The sequence below is a fragment of the Chiloscyllium punctatum genome, chromosome 41 (genome assembly GCF_047496795.1).
Source record: "Chiloscyllium punctatum isolate Juve2018m chromosome 41, sChiPun1.3, whole genome shotgun sequence".
NCBI lineage: Eukaryota > Metazoa > Chordata > Chondrichthyes > Orectolobiformes > Hemiscylliidae > Chiloscyllium > Chiloscyllium punctatum.
This window is the reverse complement of record NC_092779.1, coordinates 64,505,996-64,533,256: the sequence shown is the minus strand read 5'-3', so window position 1 is coordinate 64,533,256 and position 27,261 is coordinate 64,505,996. Positions and strand designations below refer to the sequence as shown.

General features: G+C 51.4%; 1 long non-coding RNA gene across 1 annotated transcript in view; it reads left to right on the top strand.

The window, feature by feature from the left end:
• LOC140465092 (uncharacterized) overlaps positions 1-27,261 on the top strand; it is a 959,861-nt gene that overhangs the window by 193,168 nt on the left and 739,432 nt on the right. The window contains exon 2 of the long non-coding RNA XR_011955092.1: positions 18,225-18,353. This is a non-coding gene — a long non-coding RNA (uncharacterized lncRNA). The remainder of the gene's footprint in view (positions 1-18,224; positions 18,354-27,261) is intronic.

Below are 27,261 nucleotides of genomic sequence, written 5' to 3'. Positions count from 1 at the left end.
GAGTGTGTCTGTGTGTGAGAGAGTGTGTCTGTGTGTCTGTGTGTGAGAGAGTGTGTCTGTGTGTGAGAGAGTGTGTCTGTGTGTGAGAGAGTGTGTCTGTGTGTCTGTGTGTGAGAGAGTGTGTCTGTGTGTGAGAGAGTGTGTCTGTGTGTCTGTGTGTGAGAGAGTGTGTCTGTGTGTGAGAGAGTGTGTCTGTGTGTCTGTGTGTGAGTGAGTGTGTCTGTGTGTGAGAGAGTGTGTCTGTGTGTGAGAGAGTGTGTCTGTGTGTCTGTGTGTGAGAGAGTGTGTCTGTGTGTCTGTGTGTGAGAGAGTGTGTCTGTGTGTGAGAGAGTGTGTCTGTGTGTGAGAGAGTGTGTCTGTGTGTCTGTGTGTGAGAGAGTGTGTCTGTGTGTCTGTGTGTGAGAGAGTGTGTCTGTGTGTGAGAGAGTGTGTCTGTGTGTGAGAGAGTGTGTCTGTGTGTCTGTGTGTGAGAGAGTGTGTCTGTGTGTCTGTGTGTGAGAGAGTGTGTCTGTGTGTGAGAGAGTGTGTCTGTGTGTCTGTGTGTGAGAGAGTGTGTCTGTGTGTCTGTGTGTGAGAGAGTGTGTCTGTGTGTGAGAGAGTGTGTCTGTGTGTGAGAGAGTGTGTCTGTGTGTCTGTGTGTGAGAGAGTGTGTCTGTGTGTGAGAGAGTGTGTCTGTGTGTGAGAGAGTGTGTCTGTGTGTCTGTGTGTGAGTGAGTGTGTCTGTGTGTGAGAGAGTGTGTCTGTGTGTGAGAGAGTGTGTCTGTGTGTGAGAGAGTGTGTCTGTGTGTCTGTGTGTGAGAGAGTGTGTCTGTGTGTCTGTGTGTGAGAGAGTGTGTCTGTGTGTGAGAGAGTGTGTCTGTGTGTGAGAGAGTGTGTCTGTGTGTCTGTGTGTGAGAGAGTGTGTCTGTGTGTGAGAGAGTGTGTCTGTGTGTCTGTGTGTGAGAGAGTGTGTCTGTGTGTCTGTGTGTGAGAGAGTGTGTCTGTGTGTGAGAGAGTGTGTCTGTGTGTCTGTGTGTGAGAGAGTGTGTCTGTGTGTGAGAGAGTGTGTCTGTGTGTCTGTGTGTGAGAGAGTGTGTCTGTGTGTCTGTGTGTGAGAGAGTGTGTCTGTGTGTGAGAGAGTGTGTCTGTGTGTCTGTGTGTGAGAGAGTGTGTCTGTGTGTGAGAGAGTGTGTCTGTGTGTCTGTGTGTGAGAGAGTGTGTCTGTGTGTGAGAGAGTGTGTCTGTGTGTGAGAGAGTGTGTCTGTGTGTCTGTGTGTGAGAGAGTGTGTCTGTGTGTGAGAGAGTGTGTCTGTGTGTCTGTGTGTGAGAGAGTGTGTCTGTGTGTCTGTGTGTGAGAGAGTGTGTCTGTGTGTGAGAGAGTGTGTCTGTGTGTCTGTGTGTGAGAGAGTGTGTCTGTGTGTGAGAGAGTGTGTCTGTGTGTGAGAGAGTGTGTCTGTGTGTCTGTGTGTGAGAGAGTGTGTCTGTGTGTCTGTGTGTGAGAGAGTGTGTCTGTGTGTGAGAGAGTGTGTCTGTGTGTGAGAGAGTGTGTCTGTGTGTCTGTGTGTGAGAGAGTGTGTCTGTGTGTGAGAGAGTGTGTCTGTGTGTCTGTGTGTGAGTGAGTGTGTCTGTGTGTGAGAGAGTGTGTCTGTGTGTGAGAGAGTGTGTCTGTGTGTGAGAGAGTGTGTCTGTGTGTCTGTGTGTGAGAGAGTGTGTCTGTGTGTCTGTGTGTGAGAGAGTGTGTCTGTGTGTGAGAGAGTGTGTCTGTGTGTGAGAGAGTGTGTCTGTGTGTCTGTGTGTGAGAGAGTGTGTCTGTGTGTGAGAGAGTGTGTCTGTGTGTGAGAGAGTGTGTCTGTGTGTCTGTGTGTGAGAGAGTGTGTCTGTGTGTCTGTGTGTGAGAGAGTGTGTCTGTGTGTGAGAGAGTGTGTCTGTGTGTGAGAGAGTGTGTCTGTGTGTCTGTGTGTGAGAGAGTGTGTCTGTGTGTGAGAGAGTGTGTCTGTGTGTCTGTGTGTGAGAGAGTGTGTCTGTGTGTGAGAGAGTGTGTCTGTGTGTCTGTGTGTGAGAGAGTGTGTCTGTGTGTGAGAGAGTGTGTCTGTGTGTCTGTGTGTGAGAGAGTGTGTCTGTGTGTGAGAGAGTGTGTCTGTGTGTCTGTGTGTGAGAGAGTGTGTCTGTGTGTGAGAGAGTGTGTCTGTGTGTGAGAGAGTGTGTCTGTGTGTCTGTGTGTGAGAGAGTGTGTCTGTGTGTGAGAGAGTGTGTCTGTGTGTCTGTGTGTGAGAGAGTGTGTCTGTGTGTGAGAGAGTGTGTCTGTGTGTCTGTGTGTGAGAGAGTGTGTCTGTGTGTGAGAGAGTGTGTCAGTGTGTCTGTGTGTGAGAGAGTGTGTCAGTGTGTCTGTGTGTGAGAGAGTGTGTCTGTGTGTGAGAGAGTGTGTCAGTGTGTCTGTGTGTGAGAGAGTGTGTCTGTGTGTGAGAGAGTGTGTCTGTGTGTCTGTGTGTGAGAGAGTGTGTCTGTGTGTGAGAGAGTGTGTCTGTGTGTGAGAGAGTGTGTCTGTGTGTCTGTGTGTGAGAGAGTGTGTCTGTGTGTGAGAGAGTGTGTCTGTGTGTCTGTGTGTGAGAGAGTGTGTCTGTGTGTGAGAGAGTGTGTCTGTGTGTCTGTGTGTGAGAGAGTGTGTCTGTGTGTGAGAGAGTGTGTCAGTGTGTCTGTGTGTGAGAGAGTGTGTCTGTGTGTGAGAGAGTGTGTCAGTGTGTCTGTGTGTGAGAGAGTGTGTCTGTGTGTGAGAGAGTGTGTCTGTGTGTCTGTGTGTGAGAGAGTGTGTCTGTGTGTCTGTGTGTGAGAGAGTGTGTCTGTGTGTGTGTGAGAGAGAGTGTGTCTGTGTGTGTGAGAGAGAGTGTGTCTGTGTGTGTGTGTGAGAGAGTGTGTCTGTGTGTGTGTGTGTGAGAGAGTGTGTCTGTGTGTGTGTGTGTGAGAGAGTGTGTCTGTGTGTCTATGTGTGTGAGAGAGTGTGTGTGTGAGAGTGTGTGTCTGTGTGTGAGAGTGTGTGTCTGTGTGTGAGAGTGTGTGTCTGTGTGTCTGTGTGTCTATGTGTGTGAGTGTGTGTCTGTGTGTCTATGTGTGTGAGTGTGTGTCTGTGTGTCTGTGTGTGTGTGTCTTGTGTTTGAGAGAGTGTGTCTATGTGTGTCTGTGTGTGAGAGAGTGTGTCTGTGTGTCTGTGTGTGAGAGAGTGTGTCTGTGTGTGTGTGTGAGAGAGTGTGTCTGTGTGTGTGTGTGTGAGAGAGTGTGTCTGTGTGTGTGTGTGTGAGAGAGTGTGTCTGTGTGTGTGTGTGTGAGAGAGTGTGTCTGTGTGTCTATGTGTGTGAGAGAGTGTGTCTGTGTGTCTATGTGTGTGAGAGTGTGTGTCTGTGTGTCTGTGTGTGAGAGTGTGTGTCTGTGTGTCTGTGTGTCTATGTGTGTGAGTGTGTGTCTGTGTGTCTATGTGTGTGAGTGTGTGTCTGTGTGTCTGTGTGTGTGTGTCTTGTGTGTGAGAGAGTGTGTCTATGTGTGTATGTGTGTGAGAGAGAGTGTAACTGTGTGTTTATGTGTGTGTGTGAGATCGTGTGTCTGTGTGCCTGCCTGTGTGTATGTGTGTGAGAGAGATTGTCTGTGTGTGTGAGAGACAGAGAGTGAGTGTGTGAGAGTGAGTGGGCGTGTGAGAGAATGACAGTGTGTGTGTGTGAGAGTGTGTGGGTAAATGAGAGAGTGTGTGTATTTGTGTGTGAGAGAGTGTGGCTGTGTGTGTGAGAGAGTGTTTCCGTGTGAGAGAGAGTGTGTGTCTGTGTGCATGAGAGAGACTGTTTCCGTGTGAGACAGAGTGTGTGTCTGTGTGCATGAGAGAGACTGTGTCTGTGTGTGTTTGAGGGATTGTGTATCTGTGTGTCTGTCTGTGTGTATGTGTCAGAGAGTGTCTGTGTGTGTGAGAGACTGTGTGTGTATGTGTGAGAGAGAGAGTGTCTGTGTGCGTGAGAGTGAGCGGGTGTGTGAGAGTGTGTGTAAATGAGAGAGAGTGTGTGTATGTGTGTGTCCGTGTGAGAGAGTGTGTCCGTCCGTGTGAGAGAGTGTGTCCGTCCGTGTGAGAGAGTGTGTCCGTCCGTGTGAGAGAGAGTGTGTCCGTCCGTGTGAGAGAGAGTGTGTCCGTGAGTGTGTGTGTGTGAGAGAGAGAGAGAGTCTGTGTATGTGCGAGAGAGAGAGAGTCTGTGTATGTGCGAGAGAGAGAGAGTCTGTGTATGTGCGAGAGAGAGAGAGTCTGTGTATGTGCGAGAGAGTGTGTCCGTGTGTATATTTGAGGGAGCGTATGTCTGTGCGTGTATATGTATGAGAGAGATAGTGTGTGCTTGTGTGTGTATGTGTGTGCAAGAGTGTGTCTGTGTTTGTGTTTGAGGGAGCGTGTGTATGTGTGTGGGGGGAGTCCTGGGTGTGTGTGTGTGTGTGTGTGTGTGTGTGTGTGTGTGTGTGTGTGTGTGTGTTTGAGGGAGTGTGTGTGTGTGTGTGTCTGTGTGTGTGTTTGAGGGAGTGTGTGTGTGTGTGTGTGTGTGTGTGTCTGTGTGTGTGTGTGTAAACTAGCCAATCTTATGACTATAAAATCCAGCTGCTGTTTCAGGTGAATTGGTCCTCGTGTCTCCAAAGACACAAAGGCTGCAAGAGTGAATTAACTGGGGAAAGAGAGTGCTGTTCATTCCATTGAGGATTCATCCAGTAAACCTCCCCACACACTAACATCCCTCTGACAATGCAGTGACGAGTCCTGCACACAGTGCTCCAGGTACAAACCAATGTAATGTCACCATAGTCTTACCAGAGCATGGGACAGCTCCTCATTACAGAGTGGGGTCTGGTGGGGATTTAATCAGAGGGTCACTATGGCCCAGCTGAGGGGAGAGGTTGGGAAGGAGAGTCCTTCAGGGTAACTTCAGCTAGTGTGGGAATTGAACACACGCTATTGGTTTTACTCTGCATTATAAACCAACTGTCCAGCTAACTGAGCTAACTGACTTCACTCCAGGGGCAAGCCCTGTATAACCCAATCATAGCCAACCTGCACCTCAATAGGATCCAGGACCAAGGCCATTCGGCCCCCACCCTAACCCAGAAGGGAGAGCACGGGAAGCTGATGAAGGAACCAAGCCCCTCCCATGTGGCCTTCGGAAATGGAGCTGGAGGACAGGGCAAACCTGGCCTGCTGTTTGCTTGCCCGAGACTGGCCTGCTCCACCTTACAGTGAGAGACTGAGGGGAACCTCAAGGAGATTTCACTTCTCACTGAGAGGCTGCAACTCCAATCCAAATTAGGCTGGTTCCCTCCGAGACTCACGGAAGAGTGCAGCACTCTACAGATCAGGGCCTTGTGGAGTCATAACCTCCAGTGTGGGGGCCAAGAGCTGGGAGATAGTGTTAAGAACATAAGACCATCCGAAATAGGAACAGGAGGAGACCATTCAGCCCCTTGAGCCTGCTCTACTATTCAATAGGATCGTGGATGATTCAACATTTGGTTTGGGAGCTGAAACTGGGACAATACAGAGACAGAGAATCAAATTATTCTGCCATGAGGAACCATCAGACAAAAGCGCACACACACACACACACACACACACACACACACACACACACACACACACATTGTGGGATTCAGGCCGTCTGTGGAAAGGAGCAAAATGCTAGAGAGGGATCTGATCCCACAGATTTCACTGCTTCCCTCTCTCTCTGCAGCTCTCATGTCTATTTCTGCGTTCCCAGTTCTCTCTCCCAAATCTTTCCTTCAATCTCTATTCCTCACCATCCTTCACATCTCTGTCCTGTTTACAATTCCCAGTAGATTCCCTTCCCCCTTTGTCACCTCACCTGGTTTTTCAGGAATGCTTAATCATTCAGTCTTTCACAAAACTAACACCTTGCTCATCTCTCTCTGCATATGTCTGTCAGCTCTGTGGGATCTTGCTATTCCTGTCTGTACATCACTCTAGCAACATCACAGCCCCCACCACCACCCCACTCTCTCAGCTCTATCTCTTTGCTGTTGCAACTCCTCTCTCTCTCTGTCCTATATCTCTCCCTGGGATTTCTGTCTTGCTGTCTGCCTGAACATCTCTCCCTCTCTTTCTCTCCCCATTTTCACCTTGTATCTCTCTGACATTGTATTTCTCTTCCAGGAGTTTCACTCTCTCTCTGTCTGTCTCTCTTCTGCTCTCTCTCAGTTCTTCTCACTTCCTCTCCCTCCCTCTGCCTGCCTTTCTTTCTCTTGTTCTCTCCCTCCCTCTCACTGTCTGTCCATCCATCTCTCTTTCTCTCCTGTAGTTTCTCTCCCTCTTTCTCCCTGGACCCCTCTGCTCTGTCCCAGTGACTGGAGGAAGGGGCATTGGGAAGAACTTGCCTCAGTGCCTGCTCTCTCCCAGGTTTTACCCCCACAGTAGGAGAGGAACATGAAGTACTTTTCTGAATGCGTCTGGAATAGAGAAAAAGAGAAAGGGAAAGGGAGAGTGATAAAAAGAGAGAGAGACATGGAGAGATTGGAGATGGAGAAAGTGGAGAGAGAGATGGGCAGTGAGAGTCAAGGAGGTGGAGTGAGAAAAGGTCAGAGTGAGAGAGACAGGGAGAGAGAGAGTGAGAAGGACATATATGGAGGGAGAAGGACAGTGTGTGTACTTGGTGATGGTTTCAGAGTGGGATCTTGCTGTGCATTACTGCAGTCAGTCAAAAGGTGAGTTAGTCTCTGCACTATGTCCTCCAACCCAGGGACTGTGAGTCTGCATTGGAAGGGGGAGAGTGGGAGACAAGGAGAGAGTGGGACAGCCAGAGACAGGGGGAGGGTTTGATGGGGTTTTGGGGTTGGTGGAGAAAGGAGGGGCTGTTGTCAGAGAGAGATGGAGGGAGGGATAACATGTGATGCAAAATCTGAGACAGGGTTGTGAAGAGGTCTGCACAGGAAGGATAGTCAATGAGGCCATTCAGGGGCCAATCCTGAGGATCCTGAACCGGACCAGGATCATTTAATGGGTGAGGGGGGATGATGGGCAGAAAGGACTCCATCTGGGATGTAAACCTTCTGTAATTCTCGGACTGGGATCTTGCTGTACATTAAAATCGTCTCAGGCGAGTCAGTCAACCCAGACTCATTTACCTGTGTGAGAAAGTGAGGACTGCAGATGCTGGAGAGTCAGATTTACAAAGTGTGGAGCTGGGGAAGCACAACGGGTCAGCCAGGAGAGTCGATGGGTCAGGCCTGAGCTGCTGGGCTTTTCCAGCTCCACACTTTTCCACTCAACTCCCTATGCCCCAGGGAGTGGGGCTCACAGCAATGTTGGGGGCAGCGAAATATTTGAGGGGGGCACAGTTGGTAAGGTAGGTATTTGGGAGGGAAGGTATTTGGGGAAGGGAATAAATTTGGGAGGAGAGTTAAAATGAGGGGCAAATGTTTTTAGCGGGGTCAAAATTGGGTGAGCACTTTCAGGTCTGAAATAAAGAAAAAGAGAAAGGGAGGTTGAGAAAAAGAGAGAGAGGTAGAGCGAGTGGGGATGGAGAAGGGGGATGAGAGAAAGATGGGGCAGAGACAGACAGTGAGAGGGAGGGTGTGAGAGAAAGGCAGATTGAGAGAAGGAGACAGACAGGGAGAGAGAAGGACAAGGAGAGAAGGGGAAGTCAGACTGAGACAAACAGGCGTTAAAGCATGGACAGACTGAAGGGGTGACACTCAGTATTCCAGTTGGTTCCAGCTCTCTCTCTCTCTCAATGGTTTTTCACACTCCCTCTCTCCCATGCTCCTGAGGTTCCCTTCAGCTTGTCTCTCTCTCCCTCTCTCTCTCCCTCTCTCTAGATGGTGAGCTGGTCTCTGTCCCTTGCCGTGTTGGTCACCTCAGAAAGCCTCCAGAAATTTCAAGAGATCAGTCTGCAGGTGATCCCTGGTTTTGTTCATTTCTGGATGGTTTCCCAGAACTTTCTATACTTCTGGCCAATTCGGAGAATCAGTTAATAGTTTGAAGCCTTGCTAATCATTTGGATGGCTTGTTCCTGTTAGTTTCTTTGTGTAGCAGGACCCGGTACCTTCCTGTCTGGGCCCTCCTTTGTTTGGTGGAGACGTTATTAGGGATATGTCTGCCCAGGGGAACTGTTGCCTTTGACATTACGCTGATGGGATAACCATCTGGCTGCTGTCTGGCTTTTGTGATTTGGGAGTATAACTTGTCCAATATACCCAGCATCTCTTGGCTGTCTATCTGTGTTTTAGCAAGGAGGCAGGAACATTTCACCCATTCCCCCTCCCCCATCCAGTCTTTTGAATAGAAAGAAGCTTATACAATGAATTACAAACCTAATTTTAAAAGCTGGTTATGTTTGTTGTCAGAGTAGCCTGCTGTTTGAGCGAAAACCATTTTGTACATTGGTCAAACTGATTGTCATATGGCTGATAAGTGATACCATAGAATCCCTACAGAGCAGAAACAGGCCCTTCAGCCCATCGAGTGCACAATGACCCTCTGAAGAGAATCCAACTCAGATCTATCCCCTGATGATATCTGTGAAACCCTGCATTTCCCATGGCTATTCCAGCTAACCGGAATATCCCTCAACACTATGGGCAATCTGTCAAAAATGCCCACCATTGAACAGTGGGAGAAAACCCATACTGATGTAGGGAGAACGTACAAACTCGGCACAGACAGTCGCTCAAGAGTGGAATCAAACCCAGGTCTCTGGCGCTGTGAGGTGACAGTGCTAACCACCGAGTGACTGTGGCTCTCCAAACAGTTTTGACAAAACATATTCCGTTCTGAGAATCCATACAGAATTGTGATGCATAGTCAACATCCGGTGAGCAGAATAAATGCAAGGGAATGAGACCTGCTGGCTCAAACTCCAGGAATTCCTTCCCGAAGGACATTGTGGGTCCACCACCTGCAACAGTTCAAGGAGGCAGCTCACCACCAAAACCAGCTCCCGAGCAGCTACGGACAGGCAATCAATACTGGGCCCAGCCAGGAACACTCAAACACTGCAAATGAATGAAACTAAGGTGATCACCCGGGGAGTTCCATCTACCTACCAGTCCCTGGGGGGTGTATCCAGGCATTATTCACCATGATCGTACCCATCTGTTACAGCCTGTAATCCTAACCACCGGGATCCCGAGATATATCAAGGTGAGTGTGGTTAGGACCACAGCTTGATGTGAGAGGAGCCGAATTCGTTAATGACAGGCGATGGGAATGCCATGGTCTGGCCTGTTCCTCCACACAAGAGGTTAGTGAGTAAAATTAGGGCGCACGGTATTGTGGGCAAAGTACTAGATTGGATAGAGAATTGGTTGGCTAATAGGAAACAAAGGGTAGTGATTAACGGCTCCATTTCGGAATGGCAGGCAGTGACCAGTGGGGTACCGCAGGGATCGTGCTGGGACCGCAGCTTTTTACAATATATGTAAATGATATAGAAGATGGTATCAGCAATAACATTAGCAAATTTGCTGATGATACAAAGCTGGGTGGTAGGGTGAAATGTGATGTGGATGTTAGGAGATTACAGGCTGACCTGGACAAGTTAGGTGAGTGGGCAGATGCATGGCAGATGCAGTTTAATGTGGATAAATGTCTGGTTATCCACTTTGGTGGCAAGAACAGGAAGACAGAATATACCTCAATGGTATCAAATTAGGTAAAGGGGCTGTTCAGAGAGATCTGGGTGTTCTTGTCCACCAGTCAATGAAGGCAAGCATGCAGGTACAGCAGGTCGTGAAGAAGGGTAATAGCATGCTGGCCTTCATAACAAGAGGAATTGAGTATAGAAGCAAAGAGGTGCTTCTGCAGCTGTACAGGGCCCTGGTGAGACCACACCTGGAGTACTGTGTACAATTCTCGTCTCCAAATTTGAGGAAAGACATTCTGGCTATTGAGGGAGTGCAGCGTAGGTTCACGAGGTCAATTCCTGGAATGGCAGGATTGCCTTACACGGAAAGACTGAAGCGACTGGGCTTGTATACCCTTGAGTTTAGAAGACTGAGAGGGGATCTGATTGAAACGTATAGGATTATGAAAGGATTGGACACTCTGGCAGGAGGAAACATATTTCCGCTGATGGGGGAGTGCCGAACCAGTGGACACAACTTAAAAATACGGGGTAGACCATTTAAGGACAGAGATGAGGAGAAACTACTTCACCCAGAGAGTGGTGGCTGTGTGGAATGCTCTGCCCCAGAGGACAGTGGAGGCCCAGTCTCTGGATTCATTTAAGAAAGAATTGGATAGAGCTCTTAAAGATAGTGGAGTCAAGGGTTATGGAGATAAGGCTGGAACAGGATACTGATTGGGAATGATCAGCCATGATCATATTGAATGGTGGGGCAGGCTCGAAGGGCTGAATGGCCTACTCCTGCATCTATTGTCTATTGTCTATTCTCTATTTACGTAAGTGTGGTCCCTGTCAATGTCCCCTCTATCTCCACAGCATGTGGGAGGGAATCATGATAACCCATCCAAATACCTTCTTTAATGTAATTCCGATATTTTCGTCTTCAAAGATCCCCATCCTAACATTGTCACTTGGGATAACTGGAATCCCTCGCACCCGGCCCAGTGCCCCACCGAAAGTGTCCTTACAGCTGTCATTAACCCAGTCCTTGGTGAGCTGCTGTAACTGACAGTGAGACATGTTCATGTGGGTGTTCTCCTGGAACAAATATTTACGCTGTTTGTCACTAATTCGGGATGGGACTTTTCTCGAGCAGTGAGGACTGCTGCCTTCATTTCATCATGGATGCCCCTCCCTCACTGTTGTCCCTCAGGGAGGGCTGAATGGCCTGGTGGACAAAGTCACATGGTGATTAATTTAGTTTGTTTGTCAGCATCCAGTCCGTGTATGACAGACTGTTGGTCTATCTCATTCAAAAATGTATCTGGGTTTGAGACAGAAACAAACAGAGTGGCCTTTTTAGTGCTGCCCACCAGCTGGGTGCCTGGAACGGCTGTTGTGTACAGAGTGAGACCATAAGCTGCTTTACACTGGGGAACCACATGATTCATGGAATCTGGGTCCGTCTGTGGGTCAGGGCTGGGGGCAAAAGATGCAGTTACCTGAGAACAAGGCAGTGGGAGTCCCCATCGGTGAGAGGGTGTGGATGTGTCAGTGTGGGGACTGTCGTTATCTCCCTGGGGAGGTAGAACCCCAAAGGCACACATTATCCCATTCTGGGAGGGGTGCTAGTTCCCTAGGGATTGTATTTGCTCCTGACACCTCCTACTAGGGCCTGATGTGTGTTGTTCCGTGTTGTAGGTGTACAGGACCCATGCAGCTGTTTGGAGCTCATACACTGTCCTTCCAGATTGTCAATGTATCCTGAGGCTGCCTCCCCATCCCCAGAGACCCTCCTTTCACTGGATTGGGCTCTTCCCAATTGGAACTGGAGTAGTCCCATGTTCCTGCAACCTTCTGTCCTGCTCATTGTGTCGGAGACCTAGCTCGGTCACAGCCTGTAGGTTTCCCTGTGGTGACCGGATCCCAGCTGCCTTATCCCAGCTGGGGGTCCTCCAGGCTATCGGCAGTGGAGTGAGCTTTCCAGCTTCCTTCCCCAGTTCTCTATGGGCATCTCACCATAGCTCCTGTACCAGGAACCCTTCACTGCAAGGCCAGGCTGGCTTCCTGTGAAATTCTGCAGGACTGTTTCACATTTGTCCCTGCTCGTGTTCCTATTGCTTTGGTCTTTTAATTGTTCTTAAATGTATCCTCCTCGACCACTGGTAGTTCATTCCGTATGTGTACCACCCTCTGGGTAAAAGCATTGTCCCTCAGGTTCCCTTTTAATCTTCCCCTTTCACCTTAAACTGATGCCCTTTCATCCTTGATTCCCCAAGCCTTGGTTAAAGACTGAGTGCATTCACCCTATCCATGCCTTCCATGATCTTATACACCTCTATAAGGACACCCCCTCAGTCTCCTACACACGAAAGAAAATGTCCTTGCTTGTCCAACCTCTCTCTTTATCTGTCTAGTTGAGTTCTGGCAACATCCTTGTAAATTTCTTCTGTCCTCTTTCTAGAACATAGAACATAGAACATAGAACAATACAGCACAGAACAGGCCCTTCGGCCCACGATGTTGTGCCGAACTTCTATCCTAGATTAAGCACCCATCCATGTACCTATCCAAATGCCGCTTAAAGGTCGCCAATGATTCTGACTCTACCACTCCCACGGGCAGCGCATTCCATGCCCCCACCACTCTCTAGGTAAAGAACCCACCCCTGACATCTCCCCTATACCTTCCACCCTTCACCTTAAATTTATGTCCCCTTGTAAAACTCTGTTGTACCCGGGGGGAAAGTCTCTGACTGTCTACTCTATCTATTCCTCTGATCTGATCTAGTACAATACCATCCTTCCTATAGCAAGGTGGGTAAAACCGAACACAATATTCCAAGTGCGGCCTCACCAACATCCTGCACAACTACAACAGAACTTCCCAACTTCGATATTCCATGCCCTGACTGGTGAAGGGCCCAGTGTGCCAAAAGCCTTCTTCACTGCCCTGTCTCCCTGAGTTCAGAGAACCGTGCTCCTGGAATCCAAGGTCTCTCTGCTCCACTACACTCCTTCAGGCCCTACCATTCACCATGAAACCCCTGTCTTGATGTGACTTTCCAAAATGCAAGATCTCACCCTTGTCTGTATTAAACTCCATTTGCCATTTCTCAGCCCAATTCCCCAGCTGATCAAGGTCCTGTTGCAATTGCTGAGAACCTTCCTCACTTATTTTAGTGTAATCTGCAAACTTTCTAATCATGCCTTAAACATCCTCATCCAAATCATTGATATAGATAACAAACAGCCATGGGTCTAGCACTGACCAGCTCAGTGGCACAATGGCTCAGTGGTTAGCACTGCTGCCTCACAGCACCGCGGATCTGGGTTCAAATCCAACCTCACAGGATGCTCTGTGGGGGTTAGATCCTGTTAGGGTTAGATTTCCTCCAGTATGGAAACAGACCATTTGGCCCAACAAACCACACCGACCTGCTGAAGAGTAACCCACCCAGAGCCATTCTCCCTACCCAACATTTACCCTTAACAAATGCACCTAGCAATATAGGCAATTTAGCCTGGCCAATTCATCTGACCTGCGCATCTTTGGAATGGGGAGAAAACCGGAGCACCCAAAGGAAACCCACACAGACACAGGGAGAATGTGCAAACTCCACACAGTCACCCGAGGCTGGGGTCGAACCTGGGTACCTGGCGCTGTGAGGCAGCAGTGCCAACCACTGAGCCACCATGACACACCAACTGAGTTTGTACATTCTCCCCAGTTGATTTCCTCTGGATGCACCGGTTTCCTCCCACAATCCAAAGATCTGCAGGTCAAGTAAATTGGCAATGCTCAATTGCCGAGAATGTTCATGGATGTGTAAGTAAGTTGCATTACTCAGGGGTAAATGCAGAGTAATAAAGTAGGTGAATGGGTTTGAGTGAAATAATCTTCAGAGGGCCAGTGGACTTGTTGGGCCTTAGGGCCTGTTTCCACAGAGGAGGGATTCTATGATTCTATGACCGCTGAGGCACACCACGAGTCAACGGCCTCCAGTCTGACTGTTACCCTCTGCTTCCTACCATCAAGCCAATTGTGTACCCAGCTTGCCAACGCCCCCTGGAGTCCATGCGATCTAACCTTCCAGAGCAAGGTACCATGTGGAACCTTATCAAAGGCCTTCCTGAAATCTGTAGAGTCTAGATGTACTGGCCTGCCCTCGTCAAACTTCCTGATCACTTCAATAAAGAACGCTGACTAATTTGTGAGGCATGGTCTCCCATGCACAAGGCTTTGCTGACTACTCCCAATCAAATGTTGTATTTCCAAATGCATGTCTATCTAATCTCTCAGCATGTTCTCAAGTAACTTACTTATCACGGATGTTAGGTTTACTGATCTATAGTTCCCAGGTTTATCTTTGCAGCCATTCTTGAATAAGGGCGCAACAAGACTGTCCTCCAGTCTTCCGGGACCTCACCCATGGCTAACGGTGAGGCAAAAAGATCAACAGGGAATCCACAAGAACTTCCCTCGCCTCTTGAGGTACTGTTGGATATGTTTGGTCAGGTCCAGGAGATTTATCCACCTTCATACATTCTAACACATTCAACACATCCTCTCCTGTGATATGGTCTGACACCAAGAGATCATCACTAACTTGCCCAAGTTCCCAAGCCTTCATGTCCTTCTCCAAGGTCAACACAGAGGGGAAATAACTCCTCTGATTCTGCACACACACGTCCACTTTGGTCCTTGAAGGGTCCTATTTTCTCTCTAGTTATTTTTTTTTCCTTGGGAGGGGGTGATTGCAGTGCTGGGTAAGGATCAGTCAGGGGGGATATTGCAGTGCTGGCTAAGGATCAGTCAGGGAGGGGGAGATTGTAGAGTTGGGTAGGGATCAGTCAGGGAGGGGGTGAGTGCAGTGTTGGGGAGGGATCAGTCAGGGAGGGGGTGAGTGCAGTGTTGGGTAGGGATCAGTAAGGGAGGGGGAGATTGCAGGGTTGGGTTGGGATCAGTCGTGGGGGAGATTGCAGTGTTGGCTGGGATCAGTCAGGGAGGGGGAGATTGCAGTGTTGGGTAGGGATCAGTCAGGGAGGGGGTGAGTGCAGTGTTGGGTAGGGATCAGTCAGGGAGGGGGTGAGTGCAGTGTTGGGTAGGGATCAGTCAGGGAGGGGGTGAGTGCTGTGTTGTGTAGGGATAGAGGGAAATCAGGAGGGCAAAAAGGGGACATGAGATTGCTTTGGCAAATAGATTTAAGGAGAATCCAAAATGTTTTTATAAATCCAAAAAGGACAAAAGAGTTACTAGGGAGAGAATAGGGCCCCTCAATGATCAAGACAGCCTGCACGTGGAGCTGCAGGAGATGGGGGAGAATCTGAACAAGTATTTCCTGTCGAGAAGGACATGGAAGATATCGAATAGAATGATGGTTTGAGAAGTAGCATTGGGAAAGAGATGATGTCATCTTGCAAAATGTCCACATTACAGAGGAGGAGGTGCTGGATGTCTTGAAATGGTTAAAGGTGGATAAATCCCCAGGACCTTATCAGGTGTACTCTCGATCTCTGTGGGAAGCTAGAGAAGTGTTTGCTGGGCCTCTTACTGAGATATTTGTATCATCGGTATTCACAGGTGAGGTACCAGAAGACTGGAGGTTGGGCTAACGTGGTGCCACTGTTTAAGAAGGGTGGTATGGAAAAGCCAGGGAACTACAGACTGGTACGCCTGACGTCAGTCGTGGACACATTGAGCGACGGATACATGAGGGACAGGAATTACATGTGTTCAGAAAGGCAATGTCTAATTGGGGATAGTCAGCATTGCTTTGTACGTGGGAAATCATGGCTCAAGATATTTTTTGAAGAAGTAACAAAAGGATTGATGAGGGCATAGAGGTGGATGTGAGAGACATGGACTTCAGTAAGGTGTTTGAAATGTTTCCACATGGGAGATTGGAGAGCAAGGATAGATCTCACCGAATACAGGGAAAACCAGCCATTTGGATACAGAACTGGCACGAAGGTAGAAGACAGAGGGTGGTTGTGGAGGGTGGTTTTTTCAGCCTGGAGACCTGTGACCAGTGGAGTGCCACAAGGATCGATGCTGCGTCCACTACTTTCCATTAATTATATAAATGATTTGAATGTGAACACAGCAGGTATAGTTAGTAAGTTTGGAGATGACACCAACATTGGAGGGGTAGTGGACAGTGAAGAATGTTACATCACATTACAACGGGATGGTGAACTGATGGACCAATGGGCTGAGGGGTGGGAGATGGAGCTTCATTCAGATAAATGGGAGGTGCTGCATTTTGGGAAAGCAACTCTTCGCAGGACTTTAACACTTAATGTTAAGGTCCCAGGGAGTGTTTCTGAACAAAGAGACCTTGGAGTGTAGGTTCATTGTTCCTTGAAAGGAGAATTGTGGGTCGATAGGATAGTGAAGAAGGTGTTTGGTATGCTTGTGTTTACTGATCAGTGCATTGAGTAGAGGAGTTGGGAGGTCATGTTGTGGCTGTACAGGACATTGGATAAGCCAGTTTTGGCATATTGCGTGCAATTCTAGTCTCCTCCCTATCGGAATGATGTTGTGTCAATTGAAAGGGTTCAGAAAAGATTTGCAAAGATGCTGACAGGATTGGAGGATTTGAGCTAAAGGGAGAGGTTAAATGGGCTGGGGATGTTTTCCCTGGATTGTCTGAGGCCGAGGGATAACCCATATGGAGGTTTATAAAGCCATGAGAGGCATGGTTAGGTTTAACAGACAAGGTCTTTTCCTTGGGGTGGGGTAGTCCAGAACTGGAGGGCCTAGGTTCAGGATGAGAGGGGAAAGATATAAAAGGAACCTAAGGGACAACGTTTTGATGTGGAGGGTGTTGCGAGTATGGAATAACCTGCCTGGTGAAGTGGTGGAGACTGGTACAATTACTGCATTTAATAGGCATCTGGATGGGTATAAGAACAGGAAGGGTGAGAGGGATTTGGGCCAAGTGCTGGCAAATGTGATGAGATTATGTTCGGATAGGTGGGTGGTGTGGATGAGTTGGACCGAAGGCCCTGTTTCTGTGCTGTCCATCTCTCTGACTGTAAATGTTTTGCACTGTCCATTACCAGCCATACACTTCACTGTTTCCCCTGTTTACCTTGGTCAGTTCTCCTCTCAAACACATGTCAATGGCTTTGGTTGTGATTATAGGGTGTGGTTTATGGTCACTTTAACAATCAATCATCTCGCTGAATTCCACTACACTACAATTTCCCAGAGGAAATCTCAGTGTGACATTACTCCTTCCCTCAGCGTCATCACCCAACGGTCGATCTGAGATAGTCACCTCCCTGGCTGTTTCCACAACGTCTTATTCAAAGAAACACTGACACAAACATCCAAAGAGGAGTTCGGAGACCATCCCTTTTGCCGATGTGACTGTCCCAGATTATACAAAGACTGAAGTCTCCCAGAATTATCACAGTGCCTTTGGATTACACAGGAATACATTGGAATGTGGAACAGGGTTGAGCAATGAAATGCTGTTCGGCAGCCTCTAAACTGTTCTCCTGCTTGTGTTTTTGACACGTGTTACCCAGATTCTGCATTCAGACTGATTCAGCTGCATCATCTGAGGCCCAATGCTTTCGCTGTAATGCCTTTGTTACCCATTACTGTCAGGGTTACCCATCCTGCACTCCCTGACACCCCTCAAGGAGGTGAACAATAGAATATTCATGTTCCACCTTTTGTTCACCCTGTCACCACTGAATCTCATTTATCTCTGTGCCCCAGTCCATCCACCTTATTGCAGAGACTTTGTCCAGTCCAAAAAAGAACATTACGACTGACTCTTTCCACAATTTCTTGTCACAGTCCAATTCACTGATGTACAGTTTCAGTTAAACTCTGTCTCTTCCTGTTCCTTTCTGCTTGTCTTCAGCTACATCACAATTTTCTCTTTGGATTTGGAAAGTTCCTTTCACCTGAACCCTGGCCCTGCATCCTCTCTGTCAGTTTAAAGCCCTGTCCATAAGCCTACCGACTTAGTTGACCAGGACACTGCTCCCAGCAGTGTTGTGTTTAATTCACTCACGGGATGTTGCTGTCTCTGGCTGGCCAGCATCGCATGCCCACCCCGAGCTGCCCTTGAGCTGAGTGCCTTGCTGGATCATTGCAGAGAGCAGTTTAGAGTCAACCCCATCGCTCTGGGTCTGGATCATGTGTAGGCCAGACCCGCTGTCTATAATAGATTTCCTTCCTAAAAGGATATTAAGCAGTTAGATGGGTTATACTGGACACCGGCATTAATATCTGGATGAACAGTCGGGTGAGAATAGCACGAGGCCATCACCTGTCCCACTCGTAGCTCACCTGTAACTGAGTACTGATCCCCGTGCACCATGAATCCCAACCCTTTCATCATGACCATTGTGTGATCCTGATACCTTCCTGCACTCTGGTGATATCACTCAGTCTCTCTCCATGTGGTATCCCTCACTGTGTGGGTCTAATTGCTGCCTCTGTCAGTGTCTCTCACACTTGCAGCTACGCCAGATCCTGAGCAAACAGAATTCTCCATTCCAGAGAGACACAGCAGCACAGGCCAGGGATGGAGACTGGGATTTTCCAGATCTCTGTGGACTCAGTGCCATTCTCCATGTGTAACCCTCACTGCATCAGTCTAATTTCCCATTCTGTCTGTTTCTCTGTCTCCTGTAGGTCATCTGGATGTTCCTATCTCAGCCGAATTCCTAACTCTTGTCTCGTCCATAACCACATCAAAGACGCTTGGTCAGTCAGAGAGACATGAAGAGGGAGGTCTGGAGCCTTCAGTAAATCCTGCAGTCGGTAAGATCACTCACAGTAAACAGCACAGTGAGGGGTTAGTGACCTTCTGTATTCAGACCTGGAAGACAGGACATAGACACAGAGCTGGGGAAGGAACAGCTACATTCTCGGCTTCATTCACATCATCTTGTGAGGGACCTGCTTTCACCTCTGCTGTACTGGTCCTCCCTGAGACTTCTCTCTCTGACTCTCTCTCTCACCCCCTCACTCTCATTCTCTCTTTCTCACCCTCTCTTTCTCTCTCACCCCCTCACTCACTCTCCACCCAAACTCTCTCTCTCACCCGACTTCTCTCTCCCCTCCCATCCCTCTGTCACTGGATCGCCCTCTATCTCTCCCTATCACGCTCTGCCTCCTCGCTATCTCTCTTTCTGTCTCTCTCGCTCGCTCTCTCTCTCTTTGTCCCCTTCTCGTGCACTCTCTCGCTCTCAAACTCTCTGTCTCATTTCCATCCCCTCCCTCCTGCTCATTTGCACCTTTCACTCTCTCTTGCCCCCCTCTCTCTCTCGCTCACACCCCCTCGTACTCTCAACCCATCTCTCTCACCCTGTTTCTCTCCCCGCCTCTCACTCTCTTACCCTCTCTCTCTGCCCCTCTCGTGCTCTCTCCCCCCTCTCACCCCCTTTCTCTCACCCTATTGCTTCATTCCCCCTTTCACCCTCTCCCCTTTCTCTCCTTCCTCTCTCTCCCCCTCTCTTTACCCCTCTCTCACCCCCTTTCTCTCTCCCCCTTCCCACTCTCTCTCTCACCCTCTCTTTCACCCCTCTCCCTCCCCCTTCCCTCCCCTGTCTCTCACCCCTCTCTCACACCCTTCTCTCCCCCTCTCTCATTCCCCTCCCCACCCCTCTCTCTCCCCCCTCTCTCTACCCCCTCTCTCTCACCTCTCTCTCACCCCTTTCTCACCCCTCCCCCCTCTCTCCATCACTCCCCAACTCTCCCACTCTTTACACCCCTCTCTCACCCACTCTCACTCCTCCACTCTCTCTCACCCCCTCTCTCTTTCTCACCCGCTCTCTCTTCCACCCCGATCTCTCTCATCGCCCTTCTCGCCCTCACCCTCTCACCCCTCACTCGCTTTCCACTCACTCTCTCTTACCGCGCTCTCTCATCCCCTCTCTCTCACGCCTCTCTCTCACGTTCTCTCTCACCCTCTCTCAGTCTGTCTCTCTCTCACCCCCCCTTTCTCACCCGCTCTCTCTTCCACTCCGATCTCTCTCACACCCCTCTCTCTCTCTCACACCCTCTCTCTCAGCCCTCTCTCTCTCTCAGCCCCCTCTCTCTCCCCAGTCTCTCCCACCCTGATCTCTCTCACACATCCCCTCTCTCACCCCTCTCTCTCACACACACCTCTCTCTCTCTCTCTCTCACCCTCTCTCTCTCTCACCCCCTCTCTCTCACCCACTCTCTCCCTCCCCCTCTCTCAGCCTGTATCTCTGTCACCCCCTGTCTCTTTCTCACCCGCTCTCACTTCCACCACTCTCTCTACCGCACCACTCTCTCTCATCCCCTCTCTCTCTCATCACCCCTCTCTCTCTTATCCCTCTCTCACACAAACTCTCTCTCTCCCTCTCTCTCACCCAGTTCTCTTCACCCATCTCTCTCCACCCCTCACTCTCACACCACCCCTCTCACAACACCCCTCACCTCTCACACCCAACTCACCCCCACATCACTCACCCCTCTCTCACCCCCCTTCACTCACCCTCTCACTCACCACCTTCCCTCTCTCTCTCACCCATCTCTCTCTCACCCCTTCTCACACCCCCTCTCACACACCCCTCTCCTTCTCCCACCCCCTCTCCCATCCCCATCTCTCTCCCATCCTGTCTCTCTCGAACCACTTTGTCTCTCACACCCTCTCTCTCAAACCCCCCCTCTCTCTCACCCCCTCTCTCTCAACCCCTCTCCATCTCAACCCTCGCTTCACTCCTTCTCTCACCCTCTTCTCTCTCTCTCAACCCATCACTCTCTCTCACCCGTCACTCTCTCCCTCTCTCTCTCACCCCATCTCTCACCCCCTCTCTCCCCTCTTCCCACCCTCTCTCTTTCTCATTCCCTCTCTCTCTCACCCCTCACTCTCTCACACTGCCCCTCTCTCTCAACCCCCCTCTCTCTCACTCCCCCTTCTCTCACACCCACTCTCTCTCTCACCCCTACTCTCTCTCACTCTCTCTCACTCCCCCTCTCTCTCACCCCCCTCTCTCTCACCACCCCCTCTCTCACCCCCCCTCTCTCTCACTACCCCTTTCTCACACCCCCTCTCTCACTCCCTCTCTCTCTCTCATCCCTCTCTCTCACTACCCTTTCTCACACCCCCTCTCTCTCACCCCCTCTCTCTCTCACCCCCTCTCTCTCACACCCCCTCTCTCTCTCACCCCCTCTCTCCAAACCCCATCTCTCTCACTCCCCTCTCTCACCCCTCTCTCTCACCCCCCTCTCTCTCTCTCACACCCTCTGCCTCACCACCTCTCTCCCTCACCCTCCTCTCTCAAACCCCCTCTCTCTCATCCCCCTCTCTCAACCCCCATCTCTCAACCCCTCACTTTCTCCCACCTCACTCCCTCTCTCTGTCACTCCCTCTCTCTCCCACCCCAATCTCTCTTATTCTTATTCCCCTCTCTCTCACTCTCTCTCTTTCATCCCCCCCTCACCCCTCTCTCTCTCACCTGCTCTCTCTCGCTCTCTCTCAAACCACCTCACTCTCTTACCCCCTCTCTCTCAATCCCACACCCTCTCTCCCCCCCTGTTTTAATTCCACTCTTTCTCTACCCTTTGTCTCTCCCCTTTCTCACCCCCTCACATCACCCGCTCTCCCTCTCACCCCCTTCTCTCTCTCACCCTCTCATCTCACCCTCTTTCTCACCTCCCTCATCCCCTCTATCTCTCACCTGCTCTCTCTCGCTCTTCCAAACCCTATCTCTCTCTCCCCTCTCTCTTTCTCTTTCACCCCTCTCTCTTTCCCAGCAACTCTCTCTCTCACCCTCTCTCAACCCCTCTCTCACCCCCTCTCAACCCCTCACCCGCACTGTCTCTCACCCCTCTCCCTTGCTCTCAAACCTCCTCTTTCTCTTACCCTTCTCTCTCTCACTCCCTCCCTCTCTCCCACTCAATGTCTCTCTCTCTCACCCCATCTCACTCACACCGTATCTCACTCAACCCCTCTCTCACCCACGTTCTCTCTCTCCCAGCTGCTCTCTGTCTCACCTCCACTCATTCCCTGACCCACTCTCACTCCCCCTTTTTCTCTCCCCTTTGTCTCTCCCCTTTTCTCTCTCACTCCCTCACATTGCCCTCTCTCTCTCACTCCCCTCTGTCTCACCCTCCCCTCTCTCATCCCCGCTCTCTCACCAATCACTCTCTCAGCCCCACTCTCTCTCTCTCTCTCCACTCCCTCACCCACATTCCCTCTCTCACCCCCCTCATATTCACTCTTTCTCTGACCCCCTCTCTTTCTCCCCCCGTCTCTCTTTCTCTGCCCTCTCTCTCCCCCTCTCTCTTTCTCACTCTTCTCTCCCTTTCTCACCCTCTCTCTCTCTCACCCACTCTCTCACCTCCTCTGTCTCTAACCCTCTTCTCTCTCACACCCTCTCATCTCACCCTCTCTCTCACATCCCCTCATCCCCTCTCCCTCTCTCTCACCCGCTCTCTCGCTCTATCAAATCCACCTCTCTCTCATCCCCTCTCTCTCACTCCCTCTCTCTTTCTCAGCCCATCTCTCTCTCTCTCACCCTCTCTTTCTCACCCACCTCATCCCCTCTCTGTCACTCACCCGCTCTCTCTCTCTCACCCCTCTCTCTTTCTCTTTCACCCCTCTCTCTTTCCCAGCACCTCTCTCTCTCACCCTCTCTCAACCCCTCTCTCACCCCCTCTCAACCCCTCACCCCGCACTGTCTCTCACCCCTCTCCCTTGCTCTCAAACCTCCTCTTTCTCTTACCCTTCTCTCTCTCACTCCCTCCCTCTCTCCCACTCAATATCTCTCTCTCTCACCCCATCTCACTCACACCGTATCTCACTCAACCCCTCTCTCACCCATGTTCTCTCTCTCCCAGCCGCTCTCTGTCTCACCTCCACTCTTTCTCTGACCCACTCTCACTCCCCCTTTTTCTCTCCCCTTTGTCTCTCCCCTTTTCTCTCTCACTCCCTCACATCGCCCCATCTCTCATCCCTCTTTCTCACTCACCCGCTGTCACTCTCACCGCACTCTCTTTCTCACTCCACTCTCTCTCCCACCCCTCCCTCTCTATCTCACCCCCCTCTCCCCTCACCACTCTCTCTCTCACCCTTCTCTCTCTCACACACACCTCTCCCTCCCATCCCCATCTCTCTCCCACCCTGTCTCTCTCGAACCCCTTTCTCTCTCACACCCTCTCTCTCAACTCCCCTCTCTCTCAACTCCCCTCTCTCTCACACCCCTCTCTCTCACTCCCATCTCTCTCTCATCCCCACTCTGTCTCACCCTCCTCTGTCTCATCCCCGCTCTCTTACCAACCTCTCTCTCACCCCCACTCTCCCTCTCTCCCACTCCCTCTCCCACACCCCCTCTCTCACCCCCCCACACATCCACTCTTTCTCTGACCCCCTCTCTTTCTACCACCTCTCTCTTTCTCAGCTCTCTCTTTCTCACCCTTCTCTCCCTTTCTCACCCCTCTCTCTCTCACCCACTCTCTCACCTCCTCTCTCTCTCACCCTCTTCTCCCTCATACCCTCTCATCTCACCCTCTCTCTCTCACACCTCCTCATCCCCTCTCTCTCTCTCACCCGCTCTCTCGCTCCATCAAATCCCCCTCTCTCTCACCCCTCTCTCTCACTCCTCTCTCTCTTTCTCAGCCCATCTCTCTCTCTTACCCTCTCTCTTTCACTCCCTCCCTCTTTCCCACTCTCTCTCTTTCTCCTCCCCTCTCTCTTTCTCACTCCCTCTCGCTCTCACCCCATCTCACTCTCACCCTCTCTCTCAATCTCTCTCTCTCCCCCACATCTTCTCTCCCACCCCTTCTCTGTTTCACTTCCACTCTTTCTCTGACCCACTCTGTCTCCCCTTTGTCTCTCCTCCCCTTTCTCTCTCCCCCTTTCTCTCTCACACACCCCCTCACATCGCCCTCTCTCTCTCACAACCCTCTCTCTCACTCACCCACTCTCTCTCACCCCACTCTCTCTCTCACCCTCTCTCACCCACGTCTCTCTCTCTCTCTCTCACCCTTTCTCTCATTCCCTCATCCCCTCTCTCTCACTCACCCGCTCTCTCTCACCCCACTCTCTCTCTCACCCTCTCTCTCACCCACGGCTCTCTCTCTCTCACCCTTTCTCTCATTCCCTCATCCCCTCTCTCTCACTCACCCGCTCTCTCTCTCACCCCCCTTATCCCCCCCCCCCCCCCCCCCTCTCTCTCTCACCCACTCTCTCTCATTCCTCTCTCTCTTTCTCAGGCCCTCTCTCTCATCCCCCTTCTCTATCTCTCTCAACTCCATATCTCACCCCCTTTCGCCCCTTCACCCGCTCTGTCTCTCACCCCCCTCTCTCTCTCAAACCTCCTCTCTCTCTTAAGCCCTCACCCGCTCTCTCTCACGCCCCCTCTCTCTCTTAGCCTTCTCTTTCTCTCAGTCACTCCTTCTTTCCCACCCTCTCCCAGTCTCTTTCTCATCCCCTCTCTCTCCTTCTCACTCCCTCTCTTACCCCATCTCACTCTCACCGTCTCTCACTCTCACCCTTCTCTCTCTCTCACCCCCTCTCTCTCCCATCCCCATCTCTCTCTCTCCCCTTCTCGCTCGAATCCTCTCCCTCTCACCCCCTCGCTCTCACCCCCCCTCACACCCCTCGCTCTCAACCCCTACTCTCAATCCCCCTCTCTCTCACCCCTCTCTCTCACCCCTTCTCTTTCTCACCCCTCTTCTCTCTCTCAACACCTCTCTCTCAACCCCCTCTCACTCTCACCCCTCGCTCTCACCCCCCCCTCACACCCCTCGCTCTCATCCCCTACTCTCAATCCCCCTCTCTCTCACCCCTCTCTCTCACCCCTTCTCTTTCTCACCCCTCTTCTCTCTCTCAACACCTCTCTCTCAACCCCTCTCACTCTCACCCCTCTCTCTCACCCCTTCTCTTTCTCACCCCTCTTCTCTCTCTCAACACCTCTCTCTCAACCCCTCTCACTCTCAAACATGCTCTCTCTCACCCCCTCACCCGCTCTCTCTCACACCGCCTCTCCCTCATACCCTTCTCTCTCTCACTCCCTCCCTCTCTCCTACCCTCTCTCTGTCTAGTTTTCATCCCTCTCTCTCTTACTCCATCGCACTCCCATTTCTCTCTCTCTCCCCCCTCTCTCTCTCCCACCCCCTCTCTCTCCCACCCCCTCTCTCCCACCCCCTCTCTCTCCCACCCCCCTCTCTCTCCCACCCCTCTCTCTCCCACCCCTCTCTCTCCCACCCCTCTCTCTCCCACCCCCTCTCTCCCACCCCCTCTCTCTCCACCCCCTCTCTCCCACCCCCTCTCTCTCCCAACCCCTCTCTGTCTCACCTCTACTCTTTCTCTGACCCACTCTCGATCCCACTTTGTCTGTCCCCCTTTCTCCCTCACCCCACTCACCTTGCTCTCTCTCTCTCACCCCTCTCTCTCTCTCACCCCACTCTCTCTCCGGCACCTCTCTCTCTTCCACCCCTCTGTTTCTCACCCTCTCTCTTTCTCTTCCACTCCCTCTCTTTCTCACTCCCTCTCCCTCTCACCCCCTCTCTCTCTCTCTCCACCCCACTCTCTCTCTCACCCTTCTCTCTCTCTCTCACCCCCTCTCCCATCCCCATTTCTCTCCCACCTCCTCTTCATCTCAACCACTCTTTCTCAAAACCTCTCTCTCGAACCCTCTCTCTCTCATTCCTCGCTCTCACCCCTCTCTCAACCCCTCCCTCAACCCCTCTCTCTCAATCCCTCTCACTCTCAAACCCCCTCTCTCTCTCATCCCCTCTCTCTCTCAACCCCCCCTCACCCCTCCTCTCAACCCCCTCTCTCTCACCCCCCTCTCTCTCCCATCCCCATCTCTCTCCCATCCCCATCTCTCCCCCCCTGTCTCCTGTCGAACCCCTCTCTCTCACACCCCTCTCTCTCAACCCCCTCTCTCTCCCCTCTCTCTCATCCCTCTCACGCTCAAACCCCCTCTCTCTCTCATCCCCTCTCTCTCAACCCCTCTCTCACCCCCTCTCTCAACCCCTCTCTCTCACCCCCACTCCACACCCCTCACATCCACTCTTTCTCTGACCCCCTCTCTTTCTCCCCTTCTCTCTCTTTCTCACCCCTCTCTCTCTCAGCCCCCCTCTCCCTCACCCTGCCCTCTTTCATCCCCGCTCTCTCACCACCTCTCTCTCACCCCCACTCCCACACCCCTCACATCCACTCTTTCTCTGACCCCCTCTCTTTCTCCCCTTCTCTCTCTTTCTCACCCCTCTCTCTCTCTCTCCCCTTCTCTCTTTCTCACCCTTCTCTCACCCACTCTCTCACCCCCCTTCCCTCTCTCTCACCCTCTCTCTCTCACACTCTCTCTCACCCCCTCATCCCCTCTCTCTCTCGCCCGCTCTCTTTCGCTCTCTCAAACCCCCTCTCTCTCACCCTCCCTCTCTATCTTTCTCAGCCCCCGCTCTCTCACCCCCCTTCTCTCTATCAACCCCCATCTCTCGCCCCCTCACCCGCACTATCTCTCACCCGTCTCTCTCTCAAACCTCCTCTCTCTCTTAACCCCTCACCCGCTCTCTCTCACACCCCCTCTCTCTCTTACCTTTCTCTTTCTCTCACTCCCACCCTCTCTCCCAGTCTCTTTCTCACCCCCTCTCTCCTTCTCACTCCCCTCTCTTACCCCATCTCACTCTCACCGCCGTCTCTCTCTCTCCCATCCCCATCTCTCTCTCTCTCCCTCTCTCTCGAACCCTCTCCCTCTCACCCCTCGCTCTCACCCCCTTCACACCCCTCGCTCTCACGCCTCCTCTCTCCACCCCTCTCTCTCTCAACCCCCTCTCTCTCCACCCCCCTCTCTCACCCCTTCTCTTCTCACCCTTCTTCTCTCTCTCAAACCGTCTCTCAACCCCCTCTCTCTCTCAAACCTCCGCGCTCTCTTACCCCCCTCACCCGCTCTCTCACACCATCTCTCTCTCCTATCCTTCTCTCTCTCATTCCCCTCCCTCTCTCCCACCCCTCTCTCTGTCTGTTTCTCAATTCCTCTCTCTCTTACCCCCATCTCCCCTCACCCGTCTCTCTCTCAACCCCTCTCTCTCCCACGCCCTCTCTCCCACCCTTCTCTGTCTTACCTCCACTCTTTCTCTGACCCACTCTCACTCCCACTTTGTCTCTCCCCCTTTTTTCTCACACCCCACTCTCTCACTCACCCGCTCTCTCCCTCACCCCACTCTCTCTCACCCACTCTCTCTCTCCCACCCCTCTCTCTCTTCCACTTCCCCTCTTTCTCACTCACTCTCCCTCTCACCCTTCTCTCTCTCTCTCCCTCTCTCTCCCACCCCATCTTTCTCCATTCCCCATCTGTCCCACCCCCTCTCTCTCTCCCTCTCTCACGAACCCTCTCTCCCTCACCCCTCTCTCTCACCCCTTCTCTTTCTCACACCCTCTGTCTCACCCGCTCTCTCTCACCCCCTCGCTCAACCCCTCTCTCTCACCAGCTTCTCTCAACCCTCATCTCTCAACACCCCTCACTCTCTTCCTCGTTCACTCCCCCTCTCAACCCTTCACACTCTCTCTCTCTCTGTCACCACCTCTCTCTCCCACCCCAATGTCTCTCACATCCCCTCTCTCTCACCTCCCTCTCTCACTCTCTCTCTCACATCTCTCTTCTCTCTCTCAAACCCTCTCTCAACCTCTCTCTCTCTCTCAAACCTCCGCGCTCTTACCCCCCTCACCTGCTCACTCACACCATCTCTCTCT